The sequence below is a fragment of the Dendropsophus ebraccatus genome, chromosome 8 (genome assembly GCF_027789765.1).
Source record: "Dendropsophus ebraccatus isolate aDenEbr1 chromosome 8, aDenEbr1.pat, whole genome shotgun sequence".
Lineage (NCBI taxonomy): Eukaryota > Metazoa > Chordata > Amphibia > Anura > Hylidae > Dendropsophus > Dendropsophus ebraccatus.
Genome location: NC_091461.1, coordinates 66620324 through 66639807, shown reverse-complemented (window position 1 = coordinate 66639807; position 19484 = coordinate 66620324). Strand labels below are relative to the sequence as shown.

At 38.7% G+C, this 19484-nt stretch overlaps 1 protein-coding gene across 2 annotated transcripts in view; it reads left to right on the top strand.

Moving 5' to 3' along the window:
- Window positions 1–2212: 2212 nt before the first annotated feature.
- Window positions 2213–19484, top strand: part of LOC138799444 (cGMP-dependent protein kinase 2-like) — a 119780-nt gene continuing 102508 nt past the window's right edge. Inside the window, exons 1-3 of one of the 2 annotated variants that reach the window (XM_069980617.1) lie at window positions 2213–2275; window positions 2539–2606; window positions 4875–5215. The gene's annotated coding sequence lies outside the window, so the exon portion shown is untranslated. Of the gene's footprint in view, window positions 2276–2538; window positions 2607–4874; window positions 5216–19484 lie in introns of those variants that run through there. The other variant, XM_069980616.1, reaches the window with a different exon arrangement.

Here is a 19484-nt window from a genome sequence, read left to right as displayed (position 1 = left end):
CTCCTCAATTAGCCTCTCCTCGATAATACTGGCCTGGAATCAATCAACTGCTGCCTCATCCTCCTCAATTAGCTTCTCCTCGATATTTCTGGCCTGGTATCAATCAACTGCTGCTTCCTCCTCCTCCTCAAGTAGCTTCTCCTCGATAATACTGGCCTTTAATCAATCAACTGCTGCCTCATCCTCCTCAATTAGCCTCTCCTTGATAATACGGGCCTTGAATCAATCAACTGCTGCCTCATCCTCCTCAATTAGCCTCTCTTCGATAATACTGGCCTTGAATCAATCAACTGCTGCCTCATCCTCCTTAATTAGCCTCTCCTCGATAATACTGGCCTTGAATCAATCAACTGCTGCCTCCTCCTCAAGTAGCCTCTCCTCGATAATACTGGCCTTGAATCAATCAACTGCTGCCTTATCCTCCTCAAGTAGCCTCTCCTCAATAATACTGGCCTGGAATCAATCAACTGCTGCCTCCTCCTCAATTAGCCTCTCCTCGATAATACTGGCCTTGAATCAATCAACTGCTGCCTCCTCCTCAAGTAGCCTCTCCTCGATAATACTGGCCTTGAATCAATCAACTGCTGCCTCATCCTCCTCAAGTACCCTCTCCTCGATAATACTGGCCTTGAATCGATCAATTGCTGCCTCCTCCTCAAGTAGCCTCTCCTCGATAATACTGGCCTTGAATCGATCAACTGCTGCCTCCTCCTCAAGTAGCCTCTCCTCAATAATACTGGCCTGAGAGGCGAGCAATCTACTGCTGCCTCCTCCTGTTCCTCGACTTGTCTCTTCTCAATAATACTGGCCTGAGAGGCGAGCAGTCAACTGCTGCCTCCTCCTGCTACTCAACTTGTCTCTTCTCAACAATACTGGCCTGGGTGCAATCAAAAGCTGCCGCATCCGTCTTGTAAACTTTTTTTTTTCAGTATTTTTTGTCACTATTTTGGCACTTTTATTCACTATATTTTATTAAAATTATTCCTATTAGTATTATTATTTATTTATTTATTTTCTCATTATTTGTGCACTTTTTCCCCCCCACTTTTTTCATTGTAATATCAACTAAAACTAAAAGAAACTATACCCTATCACACTCCCACTATTGTAGCTGCAGTTATTCAGCTTCAAGTACAAATCCAGTGAGAAATAATAGAAACATAGGAGGGCACTCACCCTAAAACTTGACTTTATTTCGGTTACATTAAAAACGATCCATTCTATTCAGGCGACCTAGACGCCAGCACCATGCGGTGAATCCACGTTACAGCCGTTTCGCAAGCGTAAGCACGCTTCTACAGACGTACGACACTCCCTCACTGCCAAGGTTAAGTATCCAACCAGGCATGCGCGGTGTGTCTCATTGCCAAATATTTAAAAACATAACAGTAGTGATTAAAAACAAATAATGGTGATTCACCTTATACAAAGCAATACACAAGACATTAAACGTAGTACCATTTTCATTATATAAACATATTTAGTTCAATTCGGTCATTTAGACCTAAAGGTCCTTGTGCATTTGTTTCCAGTATTATACGAGCTTCACTTTGAAGTAGACGTTTATTAGTATCTGTTTCTGAATTTGCAATTATTTTTTTCAGTCCTTGAAACTGTAGCACGTTAACATCCCCATCGTGTATGTTCTTAACGTGATCAATTAGTCTCGGTGCTCCTTTTTCTGTCTTTAGTGATATGTTCATAAAATCTTCTGTGTAGCGGGCGGGTAGTTTTTCCCACATAAAAAGCTCCGCATTTGCAAGTAATAGCATAAACTACATTGGAGGAGCGACAACAGATTAATTCTTTAATGCTATAGGTTACACCGCCAATCTGTACAGACTTCCCAGGATTAAAGAATTTACACCAAGAACAGTTCCCACAGCGAAAATTCCCTTTCGGGCATGCATTTTCTAGCCAGGTGGATTGCTTTTTAATATTAGTATATTTACTTCTCACTAATTTGTCTTTCAGATTATGACATCTTTTGAATGTTACCAATGGTCTACCCTTGTAATACTTCGTGAGAATGGGGTCAATTTCTATGATATCCCAGTGTTTAAGGATAGAGTGCTTGATTACGTCCGCCATTGGGCTAAATTTAAATGAAAAAGCAAAACGTTTTTTTTCCAAATTTTCATTAATTGTTACTTCGTTATTTATCTTTTTGCTCTTTTTATTTTTATACAATAAGGCATTTCGTACCTGTTTTGCAGCTCTGTCATTTGCCCGATCCAGGACCTCCCTAAGGTATCCCCGGCTGAGAAGTCTCTCGGTAAGTTCCTTTGCTTGTTGTGCATAATTCTCGTCTGAGCTGTTTATGCGGCGTAGGCGGAGATACTGACTGTAGGGTATGGCTGTCTTTGTATGATCTGGGTGGTAACTTGAAAAATGAAGAAGAGCGTTAGTTGCTGTTGGTTTGCGGTATGTTTTAGTTTCTAGTTTTTCATTTTCCACTGTAACTAGAACATCCAGAAACTCCATCTGTTTTCTGTCTGCCTTACTTGTGAACTTCATATTTTTATCATTAATATTTAGATATTTCACAAAATCTGCAAACTCAAATTCACTGTCGTCCCAAAGAATGAACACATTGTCCACAAAACGTAAGTACAATTTAATGGCAGACATAAATGGGTTTTGTTCAGTGAACACTAGTTCCCTTTCTAGTACCCCTAAACAGAGGTTCGCGAAGGTGCATGCGATGGGCGTGCCCATCGCCGTACCCTCGCATTGGATGTACCACTGATCATCAAAAACAAAAGCATTATTCTGCAAAATAAAGAAAAGTGAATCACTTACAAAATTAGTGAATTCCTGGCTGTGGTCTGTATTTTGTAACAGGTGCCGGATGGCTTCTACTCCTTTGTTGTGGGGGATCCGAGTATACAGTAGAAGCTCTCCACGTCTATAGTACAAAGAAGGGTATTTTTATTGCAGCCGAAGTTAGCTAGCACCCTTAAGAATTCATTTGTATCTTTGACTAGGGCAGGGATTTGCTTCAGTAATGGCCGGAGTAGCCAATCGAGATATTTGGATAGTGGCTCGGAGATGGAACCTATGGAGGACACTATAGGGCGTCCCGGGGGAGGGATTACTCCTTTATGGATCTTGGGAATATGATACCAGGTGGGGTTTTTTGTATATACTGGAAGCAATTATTCTGCTTTACTTTTTGACAGGACACCCCGTTCTACAGCGTGTCTGAGTAAGGTGGTTAGTTTATTTCTGATTTTTGGGGTAGGGTTACCACTGACTTTGGAATAAGTTGTCTCATCTTTCAGTTGTCTAATGGCTTCTGTATAATAATCCTCTTTTTTCATAATAACAATGTTCCCCCCTTTATCCGCTTTTTTAATTATTAAGTCTTCCCTCCGCTGTAACCATTGTAATGCTTTCTGTTCTTTTTCAGATAAGTTAGGGTGTGTATTAGGATATATGAGTTCCTTAATGTCCTCTAGGACCTTATTCCTAAACACGTCTAAGTTACTTCCTGTTGGTATAGAGGGGCAAAAGTTAGATTTTACTCCACCTGTAAATATCGAAGATTCTTCATCCACTAGGTCTGTGTCCTCCATTTCTCCAGTAGCCAAGTCCATTAGCGTAGATAGAACTGTTATATCCGTGCTCGATTCTGCACCTGCTAGAAAAAAACCTAATTGACCAGGATTAGTAGGTATATCTCCCTCTAAGGGCACAGTTAGTGGTTTAGGTGATACTGTGGAAAAGAACTTTTTTAGTTGCAATTTTCTAAGGGCTTTAAATAAATCGATTTCAAAGCAATTATTCAGCCGTTAGAGCAAGGTTTGTTTTCGGTTCGGTTCGGACCAATCCGAACTTCACGAAATTTCGCCGGATCGAACCGAACTGAACTTTTGAAAAGTTTGCTCATCCCTAGTACAGATGTTGAATTAGACACAAAGCTCCTCCATTTCTACACTTTCTTAAATACAGCATAAGCTGCATCACTTTATCTTTTGGCTGTGACTGGGTGATCAGTGAGGGTTCAACCACTGAGACCCCCACTTACCATGAAAACGATGGTGAAATGTCCCCCATCGACTATGACCACGCATGGACAACACTCCATTTATACTCTAAGGGGATTACTCCATGGAAATTCCATCACACATGAATGACACTCTGGTTGCACATGTACAGTGCTATCTATGCATTAAAGGAATATTTTTTTCCTGATTTTCAAGATTGGTGGAAGTCCCAGAGGCCAGACACACACTGATCAGCAACTGTGCATAGGGAGCGGTTTAAGACACAAGGAAAGAGCTTAGAAGTGAAAACTTCCCATGATGCAGTTTACTGTAAATGTTCCTAAACAGCAAGCATAGTATCTATTACATGAAAGTGTTAACCCAAAACTGTTTTACTTAAAAAAAACAAAAAACAAGAATAATATATTTTTTTTATTTATTTTTTATTTTATTTTTTTTTAAATTCTAAATAGACTCTTTCTGTCAAACTGCTCATTCAGGTATTTACCAGTCCTGCTCATAGTATCTTTCTACTGTCTCTGCATACGACCAATCCCTGCAGTCAGTCATTTACTTTTTATTGTCTCTTTCCATATAAAACCTCTTATAGTAATGCAGCATTTGTCATGCACTTACTCCACTACATCTGCACAGACTAGTAGTCATAGAAAATATCCAATGGGATACAGTATTCTGTGGATACACTGCATTCTCCATACACAGAAGGTGTAAGATGCTGCATTGTAGATGTTTCAGCCTTTCTACAGAGCATTGCAGGCACAATAAAAGGGTTACATGTCTGCTGCCTCATGTTTCCCTGCAGATGGCACTCACAGTCTCTGTTCCCCATCCCATACACCCCTTCTGCTTTTCATATGTTCACAGCTGCTGTAAAGCCTCTCCAGTTGCTGGAAGCCCTGACAGTAACTACACTTGTCACAGAGGTAGAGCGAAAATGCTACGGATTAAAACAGCATTTGTGGCCTTTCCTTCGCTGCTTCCTTGCCTGCTACTCAGAGGTGATAACAGAAATGCAAGCCAAGGTGGATTTACCCTGAAAGCAAAGATGTAAAACAGCCAGGGCATGTCCATTCAGTGCAGTATCCTAAGAGGGACCTGCAGCCATAAATGCCAGCACCAAATGGGCTTCCCACATGCCAGGCTCCATACAGTGACCCTTGCACTTGTCACTAGGCTGGATTTACATCTGGGTCAAGGAGTCTAAGGTAGGTTGGCCGTACGTGCACGGTTCATTCTGCAGTTCATCTGGCTTGCAAACTTCCAGTACAGTTGAATGTAATGTCTTGTCTATGGTCCATCTGCATTGACTACAGTAACTTGCAACATCCTTTTTCTGTGTGACACAATGATACAGGCAGGCAGCAGTGCACATCTCTTTTCATGTGTGACAAGTGATTACACACGCACGCTTGTGCTGCTGCTTTGGCTTCCTCCATTCATTTTGTGACAATGAGTGACAATGTCTTTGCTGGGTATTCAGATGTGGAGTGCACCCTCTGTCTAAAGCTGACACCACTATGTCTATGTCTGTGCATGATAAGGTCATGATGGATCCTGCTTGCCCTGTAGGATTGCTTCCAATACCTTCAAGGGAATTCATGTAGCAGTTTTTCTCATTATTTTATTAGGTTCTTTCAACGGAAAACCATTGAAAGTGCTTGAATTTTTTTTTTTAACTATTCACACATACGGGAAAGCCGTACATGCATTTTTATCCCATGCATTATGTATGATGTGTCCTATTATTCCTTTATGCTGTTGTGGAACTGTTTAAAGCAGCCAGGGCATGATTAATGTTGTATATGTGTATACCCCCATCTCTGCACTGTGTCATGTTGAGTGGTTTCCGTTGTAGATAAAGCATGCTATTAATAATTTAGGTTTTAATAAACACTCAGGGTTGGAGAAAAAAACTTCCGATACAACATAGAGAATTGTATGTTTTAAAGCAACTCCACCGGGAACCCTGCCATCTCATGTCCCTATGTACACATACCAGTAGATATTATAATCATGTAAGTTTACACCACATATAAAATACAGAATGCTGTGCCTAAAATTGCAAATAAATATTGTCGGTTTGCACCATTTTGTTATAAGTAAAGAAACTTCTATGTAACTAATAACAATACTGCTAAAAATTCATACAGACTGGGTTTAGGGTAAAAATGTAAAAAGTGTTTACTCACCTCTAAGTTTGCTTCCTCTCCAGCACCACCAACACTTTACTGTTACTGCTGAAAGTGCTGTGATGATATCATACTTACTATATGGCACTGCTGCCAATCACAGGCCTTAGGGGTCATCTCCTGTTCATGCAGAAAGAGACCACTGAGGCCAGTAATTGTACACAGCATCCTGTGCTCTGTGTACCTAATATAACTACAGTACTTCTGGTGGATCAGCAGCACAGAAGCGGTGGTGAACCAAGAGGTAAGTAAACTTTTTTTTTAATCAAATGGAAAACCACTTTAAATCTAATGCTAACTATGCAAAGTGGGTGGTTGCTGAGCATTTATGAATCTGTGTAGCATGCCCTAGAAGTTTTAACAATATGCATAGATTATTAGCACAAGGAGTTCAGAGCAAAATAAATTGAAATAGGACCCCATCCTGGAAATAGGTCTTGAACCCACAACCCCCTTTTTCAAATGTGAGGCATGAGAATTTCCATAAATCAGTCTCTGTTACCACATCATCCAGTTGTATGAGACATAATGCTATAGGCGATCAACGTTCCTTTCCCATCTGCATTATAATTTCTGTTATAAATGGAAAACCATGATGCAATGCCTAATCTGTCACACAACAGACACCAGTGGTGCCAAGAGACCCTATTGATTCTATAATAGGTATAATGTATAATGGGTTCTGCCGAGGTCACCATCCACATGCAGTGCAGTCTTTCCCATCAGAAATACTGGAGCCTCTGACGCAGTGTGGATATAGCCTAAACTTCCTTTTGGTGCCCTTGTGGTGCAGTCTTCCATAAGGCCAGGGGAAAGAGATGTTGGAGCCTGAAGCCACAGTTATAGCTAAGCTTTACTTTGTACAAGGATTTGAATTGCTACCCTAGTGCTATAATACTCTGACCATGACAGAGGAGCTTGTTGGGTAGATGCCCTGACTGTTTTCTTTACCTACACATGTTTTTCAAATATAGTTTTTATTTGACTACATAGATCTCCTTACTAATCCTATAAATATTGAATCTAAAATAAATTTCATTTATTGATATAGCAGCCAAATACTCTGCAGCTCTGTACTGAGATTGTCATCACCCCCTGTCTGCACCCACAATCTAAATTCATCTACTAGTATATTTTGTGTTTTTAAGGTTATGTTTACACAGAATTTAATGTGCATATAATTAGCGTAAATTATTGCTATTTTGACACAAATTCGCAATTTTGATGGAATTGCAGCAATAAATTAAACACACATTAAATGTTATGTGTGAAGACAGCCATAGAAGAAACCTACAGTATCAACACGGTTGCGCATATAAACACTATGCAGCTGTGGAACCCAGGAGTCCAGTGCTGCAAGGCAACAGGGCCAAACACTAAGCCATCAGGCTGTATACATGCATATGCAATACAAACCTATCTGGCAAGTACATGTGTATATATATTTTTTAGATATGTTACTTAATAGCAGATGTATTCAACTCTATAAGAATGCAGGTACATAGGCCTTTGCACACTCCAGTGGATTCCAAGTTGTAACTCGTTCCGTGAAGTAAATAAATCTTTTGGTGATTGTTGTCAAGGTGACTGTTAGGCAAAGAAAAAGAAAAAAATTCCATTTTATTCATAACAAGCCATTTTAGTGATGTGTTTTCAACATGTTTCATATGTAACGTTTTTACTGGTATTTTCAAGTCCTATAGAGGAGACTAGGAATATAGGATGCAGTACACATATAGATGCAGACATGCGCCTACAGTATATAATGCATGTGTGGAGGCAGATTATAAGGCAACAGATCACATCTATTGGATCATCTGAGAATTGTTTACAATAGAAAAGGATAAAACGAGAAAGTCGCAGAGATCTCAACATTTCCAAAAACACCACATTTAGAAGGTTCAAATCTGCATGGCGTTGTTAGATTAACCCTTTAGAGTGATAACAAGGTGATTCTAGGCAAAGTCCGACTGGGGAATCTAGGGCTCACCAGAGAAAATGATCCTAGTGGCCCACCAATGAAGAAACAGTGAGAAATGACATGTCAGTCAGGGTCTGTGCAGGTTCTAACGCTGGGGGCCCACCGGAGGATCCTCCGGTCCTCTAGTGGGCTAGTCCAACACTGATTCTAGTGTTTTCACTGCTATTATTTGGCCACTGAGAATCTTCTCTATGGTGCACAGTAATTTCTCATTCCCACAATTTTAGAGGGCAGAACTGGAGATAAGGCTGTGTGCCAGTCATACAAACACAGGCCCTTGTTTGGCAAATCAAAGCACAGATTTTACATCTATGCCACGACACAGTACTGTTGAAAATGCACAAGACTGACCATGGGGGACAATTTACATTATACTACTTTAGATAGATATTGGAGGGAAAATGGGTACAGCTTTGCAAGGTGAGCACAGAAGAAAGAAATAGCACAGCAAGCAACAGGTTACACTGATTACTGACCTACTGCTGTTGATGATGACAAGCTAATGGGTCTTGTCAACATCAAAGGTGAGATTACACTCAGGAAGCAGCATTGTGTACGGACAGACTGTAGGAAAGGGAGACATCTAGTGGTCTAGGTTTTAGAGCTTTTTTCTCTAGAAAGGAAATGTTAGGAATCAAATAGGATATTAAATGGAGGAATATTGTTTAAAAAGTAGGATTAACACACAAATCTATTATTTCTGTGATGATGCCATCAATGAACAGTAACAGTGAGAATGATTGTAGTGAATGTAAAAAAATTACTGGCAATACAGATCCACATATTCTCCAGACACTTTTCTTATCCTTATACCACACATGATTTATCTGGAATATTAAAAATTTTACCAAATTGCCATAGCATTGGTGGACTGACTGGTATTACAATAGAAAAAAGTGTATTGCTGTGTGATTCAGAGATAATCCTTCTAGGACTTCCAGAGATCACATTGGTTATGCAATCATCAAAAAGTATGTCAGAAACACAAGGGCAGATTTTTATTTATTTATTTTTTAACAAGGAACAATTTGCCAAAAAAACTTGTAACATCAGTATATTATATGGGATAACTAACAAATAAACCTGATCTAACATTAAATAGGCAAGGAAAATAGTTAAAGGGGAACTCTGGTGTTGTACTTTTTCTGCTTAATTAAAACACATTACAAAGTTATATAACTGTATGTTAATAAGCTATCTGGCCCAGTTTAACCTGTTTGAAGGTATTAAGACTAAAAGTAACAATATGTCAGTGCTAAAATATTAAGGACTTACTTTAATGCAATTCCTGATTAACAATGAGAATTACTCCACAATGTGCATGTTAACCCAAAATGTAATGTAAGCATTTATGCATCCACAATTGGATGATAGGGGGATCTCATTACTGTGAGCTCCTCTATGAGGTTTGATTTGTTGGGGAGTCACAGTATAAATATTTGGTTTAGTGGAACATAAAGCCTCACAGGCTCTAGGTAAATGCATACATGACATTGAAACATTGGTGCAGGCCTATGAGTGAGGATAACCAATATTTGGAGTGCAAGGGGCCATGAATCCTTTTAAGTTTCCTGCTCCTTTGGTATTTATTTCACAGATCAGGACTCATCTGAAACAGAAACAAATCAGACATTTAAGGAGCCTTTACACACACAGATTTATCTGACAGATTATTGAAGCCAAAGCCAGGAATGGATTTGAAAAGAGGAGAAATCTCAATCTTTCCTTTATGACCAGATCTCTGAACCTGAAATGAATCTCTGGAGATTTGTGTGTGTCGTCTCTGTAGGCACAGTTATAAATGGAAAAACTGAAAATTGAAATCAAATAGTACACAAGGATCTCCTGTTTAACCTTGCCAACCTGAAATAAGCTGATTTTTTATCTCTGCTTAGGGGTGCTCTGTCTTCCATATAATCTACTGCCTTACATGTTCCTCTCCAGCCACTTTAAACAGTCCATGCAGCTATGTTGCAGGTTATCTGGAATTCATCAGGGGGCATTGAATGCATCTGTTACATATTCATGAATCTCCGCTGAAGCTACACATTAACTTCCTTCATATAATTATACAGATCTAATAGATTGGAATATCGTAATTACAAATAAATAAGTGGTCACTTTTAAACTACCACTATACATACACACTTTTTTCTTTTTTTCTATATGATAGATTTCTATAACCCATGTCATAAATCATTACAGAGTATTTATTTGAAATTATGGGGACATTAGGATTATGCAGGACATCTATAACTCTATAGAAGAACTGTAGTATAGTAGGGGCTGTGATATGCAGACAGGCTTAGTTTATTTTCTTGTGCTCACCTCATTCATCACTTTACTTTTTGAGCAACATATCATTTAAAGAAACAGTTTGGCTTGACAAACCCTTTTATATAAAGAGTAGCTGTCAGCTCTCCTGACATGTTTATTTGCCATAAAATAACATTTCAGAAGCATCTTCTCTTAGAATTCTGGACTGTGCCATTCCTGTTATTGCTCCTAGAAGTTGACAAACTAAGGCTGGGTCCACAGTGCGTTTATGGAAAAAATGAATGCGAAAAACGCATGCAAAAACGGATGCAATTATGTCATCCGTTTGGATCCATTTTGCATTGACTTCCATTATAAAAAAAAAAAATGTTTAAAACGGACGCGTTTTTTTAACCAGAAACAAAAGTAGTGTTGACTATCTTTTTCTGTCCATTAAAAGTAACCAATTAAAAACGGATATGTTGAACAAAAAGCAGTTTGAACCCAGCCTAACTGAGAATGGGGTGTAACCATTCCCTAATCAAAGGGGTATGTCCCTAGACAGTCTCACTCTGATTGGACAGTGTAGGGACACCCCCAAATTTGTAGTTGTCCATTTATTCATACACATCTAGGAATAACAGAGGAATAGCTCAACACAGAGAAATAAGAAAATATACTCCAGAATTATTATTATTATTATTATTATTATTATTATTATTATTATTATTATTATTATTATTATTATTATTATGATAATTATTATTGGAGAATAGGCTGGAATCCACTGGAAAAGGCGCAGCATAGGGCTGGGAGATAAATCAAATAATTTAATTAATTCACCCAGGAAATGCAGCACAATTAACTTTTAGACAAAATTGTTGGGCTGCCCCTGGTGGAAGCTCCACCCCTTACACAGTAGCTGACAGTGAGTGTAGTGAGGTTGTGTATTGAAGATAGATACAGCCTGTGTACAGGAAAAAAAACAAACATTTGTCTGAACTATGTCCCATGCAGTTAGGGTGGAAGGTAAGAGGGGCTCTATGAGAACACTGCAGCCATCCCTCTATGCAGCTTGCTAAACTTTGTTCTCTATCTCCTATGTCAGTCTATTTATCACCCCTATCTATTCATCTAAAAATCATAATTAAAAACGAGTATTGTCTAAAATTAGAAAGAAAATCGATATTTGATTTTTAGGCCATATCACCCAGCCCTAGCACATCACCTTACAGTGTTCACATGATGTCATGCTGTTGCAAATATTTTAGCAGGGGCTATATTGATATATGTTACTGTCCTAATATATTATTTTCATATTACTCAAGGGAAGACAGAAATACCATGCTCAAAATGAGACACGTGTTATATCCGCTTTAAATTATAAACAACATTAGAAGTCACTATGAGTACTGTGCCCTTTATGAACACCCTCACTCTGCAGCACCATGCCAGATCCTTAGTCATTTCTAATATGCCTATAATGTAGAGTAGAGGCTAGATATATTAAGTAAGTAACAATTATGATATGTGCATAAACAACTTATAGAGAACATTTATGTTATCCTCACTGTTGAATATTTATCATATCATTTACATAAATGCAATAAATGACTAATTAGCATGTCATTAATTCAGGCTATTTACATGTTAATATTTAAATAGGAGCGAACACAGCTGCATTTCTCATAGTCATTCACTCTTGGAACACAATACATTTTTACTATGACATAAGGAACAATATTTGGACTCCCAAGTTTATTGGTTTGGCTTAAGTCAGCTCATTGACCAATCTAATATACTGTATTTTACCATTACACAGAATTTGTCAGCAAAGTATATTTTATCCTACCTTAAAGTCTACCTGGTCATAGAACTAACTGTATTGTTGCACTAACTTCCTTTCCTACCTTCAGGGCATATCTATAGTCCAACCTTGCACTATACAAACCCTTAGCTGCAAGGGCAGAACCTCCTTGTTTTTGTGCTGTGCAGACACAATGTATAAACCATCAGCCTTACAAGCAACAAGACTAGATGCACAAATATATGCATACATCAGTGGTTACACATAGCTGTATGGCAACCCAGTTGTTAATACACATGTTAATGAATCAACCAGTACATACATATAAAAATGTATATAGGTACATACACAAATCCAACCCCATTAAACCTGCAGATATAAGAAAGGGATAGCATCAAATACTACTGTTCAAATAATATTCTATAATATAAATACCATATATACATATATAATCTATAATAGCAACTTGGGACCAAGGCCTAGCTCCATATTACACAAAATAAAATATTATGCACCTATTTACTAAGGTTATGTTCCTAATGGCACATAACCAAATAAACTATGTGCATAGATTTACCCCCTACACCAACACAAAACATAACAGCATATTGTGAGACTATAACATCACTTGAGTGCACGTCTGAGTGCTGGGACATCCTGTCAAGGGGCCGCACTATTTTGATTCCCATTGATTAGAAAACTAATTAGAAAACACTGCTGCTTTTTTTATGCCATTCTTATGCAGTTTGGCCAAAGGCAAAGGTTGATCCAGAAGAGTTAAGAAGTATAAGTCATACTTTCTTGCTCCCTGTTCCTTTTAAACCTAGGGTTCAGACATTTTTTACAGAAGAGTTAAAGTGTTTCCATCGTTTTAAAGAAATGTTTTACGTATTTCTCAAACATGTAAAAATAAATTTTAAATACAGCTGATTGCAGGAGACAAACCTACTAGAGAGCCCATCTCCAGATAAATGGATTGAGTGCAGAGTTGGGAGTAAAGCCACCCACTGCTCCTAGCTGTATCTAACAATATTAACTGGTTTCAGAAAGTTATTTAGATTTGTAATATACTACTATCAGGTTCCAGTATATTACACACCTCACTACCATGTCCCTAGTATATTACACACCCCACTATCAGGTCCCCAGTATATTACACACCTCACCATCATGGTCCCAGTATATTACACACCCCACTATCAGCTCCCCAGTATATTACACACCCCACTATCAGGTCTTCAATATATTATACCGCCAACGCTCAGGTCACCAGCACACAGCATAACATGAGAGGATTAGATACTGCAATATCATACTGAATAGGATTAGCTACACAACTCAGCAGAAGGTATCACATTATAGGAATCAATACAGTGTGTCAGCAGACAAAATACTGGATAGGATTAGATACCCAGATGAGCACCCAGAATAACATGATAGGATTAGATACAGCAGTCCAGAAAACAATATCATAGTGGATAGTATTAGATACACAGTTATCATAGGATAAGATAGGATACACTGGCTCAGCAGACAGTTTCACAGTTGATGAGACATGTTCATTCTTCAGCGAGTAGAGAGGAGGCGCGCGAGCCTCCCATAGACTGCCATTATGATACGGAGGCTGGCGGTATTCCGCCATGGAGAATTCCGCCAGTTTTATGGAGCCAGTGTGAATGGAGCCTAACAGTTAGGAGAAAGTAAGACACCAAGTGGTGAAAATGCAAAAGGCAGTTTAATCCCCTTTGTGTGACACCTGACAGAGTTACGTTTTACCTAGGTAACACAAAAGTTAGTGGACCATCTGTATCATGACACTACAAATGGGCTGTGATTCCATCGGGTGGTTCACTTAAACTGGAAATAATGAACTTCACCCCACTCTGGATGGGCGCCATTGTGAAGTGGAGAGCCCTTCCCCCCACTCAGGACCATGGAAGTAATTCCAAGCTGTAATAATAATAATAATAATAATAATAATAATAATAATAATCTGTGTGGCTCGCAGAGACACATAGGTTCTGTTTGTCAGGCAATCTGGTTGATGCCAAACAGGGATACCCTGGACTGGTGCTTTATTAGAAGGATCACTAGCCTCCCTGCATTGGGAGAGAACTGTGTTCTTGATCTGTATAAATAAAGTTGTCCTTCAAAGGACTCATCTCAGCTGATTAAGTCTAATCCTAAAGGTGTAAACAGACAGAGTTTTCTCTGATGCTAGCCTTTGCTGCAAGGGCCACTGTAGACTACTCTCCCTTCTCTCAGTTAGCTAATGGTTCACACAATAACAGCACAATAAATTATATTTTGATAGGCTTTAGAAGGCAGGACAGGATGGAGTTCAAGGTAAACTATCAGCAAGTTACTAGTCTAGGGATTAAACTACTAGCTGAATGGAAACTGTGCAGATGATGAAGGTATCAATATGCAATAGGGAAACATCAGCAGATTGGGTTCTTCTAAACTGCCGATAGTTTACCTTTAAAAATAGTTTGATTACCAAAATTTAAATCTCACTATAGTTTGCTGGTGCTGCTGAGAAAAGTTCTGCCTGTTTCTTTTTTTAACTTTATTTTAAATATATGGTAGGAAATGTAACCCATTTTCTGTGTGCTAAGATTGCTGACTTTACAATGAGTTGTTTATAGTCATCGCCCGTTCTGTGCATTATCCATTTGTTAAGCCTACACAGCAATATGTGTTTACCCCGGAGTCGGTTTTGGGTGATATAACTTGCAGTTAACAGCTTTCTGTGAGGGCTGCATGTTCTAGAGTAGAGCACAGAGGACCTGCTGAGCAGTAAAACTATAATAGCTTGCCTTATCTTGGCATAATAAATAAATGGCTGAATTTTATCTTCTAAAGCCTTACAGCACCCACAAAAGGACTCCATTCTACAAATTATTGAGCACAGAGCACAAAAACTGCAATTCAAAGCCATTGGCGACTCAGGTTTCAAACAAATTGAGTTGGAATAATACTATCAGCAAACGGCACAAGTTCATTTGCTGAGAAGCAGCGTGATAATTAATTAAACAATCAAAGTGGCCATAGCTGTATCCCAAGTGGTTAATAAATAGGTCAGCCAACCTTATATATATATATATATGTATATATATATATATATATATGCTTTATGTCACTGCGGACAGCTGGGTAACTTGTGGAAAACTTGTAGCTACGGCTCAGGGATTGAAATTTGCCAGCGGTGAAATAAGCTTTTCACTCATGAATGCAGACTTGAAATAGGCTACTTTAGATCCACAGGGATCAAAAATTGGCCATGCTTTCTACTCATGCATATGTAGTAACTGAAACATAATTATATCTTCCTTGTCGCCATAAAATAAAACAGTATATAATCCTTCAATATCAGGGTAACAACTGATGCCTGTGTTATTTGATATCTATAGACTATGCATAGACTATGCTTCAATCAGTACTTAAAACATCAGACACTACTAAATATGGTAACACAGTTCTAGGTTAGGGATAAACTAGGCTCACACTATGTAAACATGAAGGCTGTCTTTCATAATAACATCCGTCATTGTGCAAACGATGACCATTATTTGTTAAATTATGTTACGTTATTAGGAAAGACGGACGTCATTTTTACATAGTGTGAACCTAGCCATACACTGCGACTTTTTGAAGAACTGCTAATTGATTTTATAATAGTTAGGCCTTACTCACACGTTACGTAATTGTGTCCACAACTGCAGATTCGCAATTACACACTTGAGTTATTGCCCATTGATTTTAATTTGGCTATTCACACCATGAATAGATTATGAGTATGCATAAAAAAAACAAATCCGCCAAAAAAAAAAAAAAAACGGATTGCAGATGCACTACAGATGCACAATCCCTACTTTTTTTATCGGATTGTGAATGTTGATAGCAGAAAGAATATAAGGACCAGAAAAACCACTGAAAGTGTGAATAAGGCCTTACTGTTGATAGTGAACATATTTGTAAATGAATTAGCTTTTAAAAAATGACTCCTTACTCCAGAAAAAAAAATGTGTCCCCTAGGTGTCTCACGTCCATGCAAACTACTATCCACTGCATGTTGTTAGAGAAATTCCAGTCTCTAGCAGCAAAGAGACCAGGCCAGAACACAGGGGGCAGGGTTTAGCTAGTATGTGGAGAAGACACTCTGGATGTGAATGTAAACTAAGCCCGTCTGCCTCCCCCAGTGGGTTTATGCTCTGCCTGAAAAGTATTTCAAGGCTTTCCCTTTATCGCCAATAAATTGTAGCTTGTCACCAGAAGGAGCAGTTTAATGCTTAGACTTATGGCACCAAGGAGGATAATAGATGGAGTAGTGAGAGCGGCTGAGGGTTGTTGTCCCTCAGATGACATGTATTAGGGTGTCACATGTGGGTTTATGGCTGGATTACCTTGTAGATCCCTAATGTGGAAGCTCGTAGCTTTTGTCAGAGTGAGTCTGCTATAGGTAGAAAGTGTTTGTCCCTGGGGTACACTGGCATGTGATGTCTGGGGGTGTACCCATCATGTTATGTGTGCATGTGAACAGTTCAGACATAGGTGCAAACAGAGGTTAAACTTTGCTGATAGTCTCTTGAGAGTTAAAAAGTACTGTACACTACTTAGTCACAGTTAAATTTTAAGTAGTTTTACAGACTGGATGTCTCAAGGTAAGCTTTTGAGCACTTCAGGCACTTTAGTATTGCTAGTAGAGATGTACATAAAGTTAGTGTTTCTAGTGAAGATTTGTGCAGTCCAATTAAGTTAAACTCTGCTGTAGAGGACCCCCACAGACTTGGTGTAAAGAGTCTTTGATTAGCTTTTTCCCCTTTAATTTTATCAATTTCCACAGTCAAATCAGGTAGAGCATCTTTACAGTTGATTTGTTCTCTTAGGGTATGTGCACACTTCAGAAAAGCACCGTAAAATTCGTTGCGGAATCCGCCGCTTGCGAGCAGGCGTGATTGGAGGATTATGCAACGGATTTTACGGTGCTTTTCTAAAGTGTGTACATACCCTCAGTTTGTACTTGAGACGATCTTTAGTAAAACCTCCTACCACTCCACACGGTGCTGTGATCATTGTAATCCTGACCCAGACTTGTCTCGTGTCTAGAGAGCAACTGGAACTGGAAGATTTGAGCTTTTCTGTTGCACACTGCTTCTGTTACCTTACTTGTAGCAGATGTTAACTTGGAAGTGGGAACTAACTAGGCATAAATCTTAATCACATAAATCACAGGACCTGGTACTAAAATCTATACAACCAGCAGATACTTCATCACATTACTCTGACCATGGCCACTGTGCCCGACTGCTAGGTGAGCTGTGCAGTGACCAAAAGCTGCACAGTCCTTTCCCTTCTCCTGCCAGCCACCGATCAGTGAGATCAGTGTCTTACAGGAGAGGAATCTGAATGTGATGTGAATTACATCCAGATTCTGACATATACCCTCAGGAAACTCACCAACAACAGAGCTAAAGAACCTACAGGGCCTTCAGTGACGTCACAGTCATGTGATTAGTCACATAACTGGTAGAAGAGGTCCCTATAAATACTGTAAATAGGGACAATCTGTGTTAAATTTGTGTGTCAATGTCTGTCTGTTTCTGTCTTTATGTATGCCTTCTCTGCATTAACCCCTTCTCTGCTTCAGACCACCAGGGAAGTTTATTAAAATAAAATAAAAATTCCTCAGTTTTCAGTTGTCAAAAACAGGGGTGCGTTTTATAGCCAGGTACGTCTTATAAAGCAAACAATACGGTAGATATATAAGCAGCTCTTGTTTAGGCTGACCTGGCTCATCTGTTCATTACATTTTTGACCATACATTTGTACGGACGCATGCAACACTACATTCCTCCTACAGAGTAAAATGTACTGACAGACACCCATGGATGATAAAGAATCCAGATCACTAGTGATTAGATTATCAGCTGGGTTGACTTCAAGAGAAAACCCCTTAAAGCAGGTAAAGCGTCAATCGGCCATGATGTTGTAAGGTCCTGACAACATCATGGCCAATTGGTGTCTTACCTGCTGAGATGTATGTAACTATGGACATACTGAAAGAAATTAAGCACGATGTTCTGCACGGATGTTCTGCCCCTTCTTTATATTGATATCAATTTAAAGATGGGCTTACAGTTCCTCAAATAGTTAGAATATATGTATACTCTAAATATTTGAGAAACTTTGTAAATACTGTACTCAACATGACATCCTCACTGTAAGCTCAGAGCATTCACAGTTCTTCTGCCCATATTAGGAACAGTACACTAGATCCCTAACCACTTAGTTCTGCTTCTATACAACACGTATATTGGAAGAACTAACTGCATCACTGGATTTCTGCAGTTCTGCACACACACATTGGTACTAATTTCAGCTCTGAAGCCAATAGAATTGTGAATGCAGCTCTAGCCCAGGCTATTATATAGATGAGAACAAGACAATTAATATAACGGGACAGCTTTAGCACAATAGTGTCTAAAACAAACAACAGTCTTTGTTGCCCGTAGCAGCTAAGCTCGGCTTTCATTTTACCAGAACAGTTTAAGGTATGAAAGCTGAGCCCTGGTTGCCATTTGGTTTTCATGTACAAACAGCTCACTACATAAGTAGATTAATACAATAGCTAGAATATAAAAATCTGAATATTTACCAGGGAGCTGCGGGAGGGGCTGCCCAGGTGGCCCAATAAAAGAGAGGGCAACAGACCATCGCTGTTATTATCGTTTTGATAGATCATGTTTAAATACGTGCATGTCGGCTGATCATTGCCTTTTAACATGACCTATTAAACCAAAGGATTATCGGTCAAAACAGCCACTAATCGGCCAAGTACGGTTAATAATCGTTTGGTGCAATAGGGCCCTAAGTCTCTGAGCATGAAAACAGCATTATGACTAACTTAATGTGTTACGGTTTTACCCTCACATTTTTTTTTATATACAATTATTTCTTCTCCAAAGGACAAAAGAAAACTTAATGAGAATACTTTTCATATTAGATTTCATATTAAAATTTGAAATGTATATACAGTAGACTAATTATATGATATTCCCTTTGAAGTAACAGTCTCAGTTACACTTTATAACCTTATTAGGTTAAACTAGATAGATCTTTATGAAAGCACTAAAAAATCAGGTAAAACTTTAAGAAAGGCTTTGATATAGGTCACTATTGTTATAATAGGTTTATGAAGTGGAACCTTTATTACTGTCAGTCAATGTCTTGCATGTTAA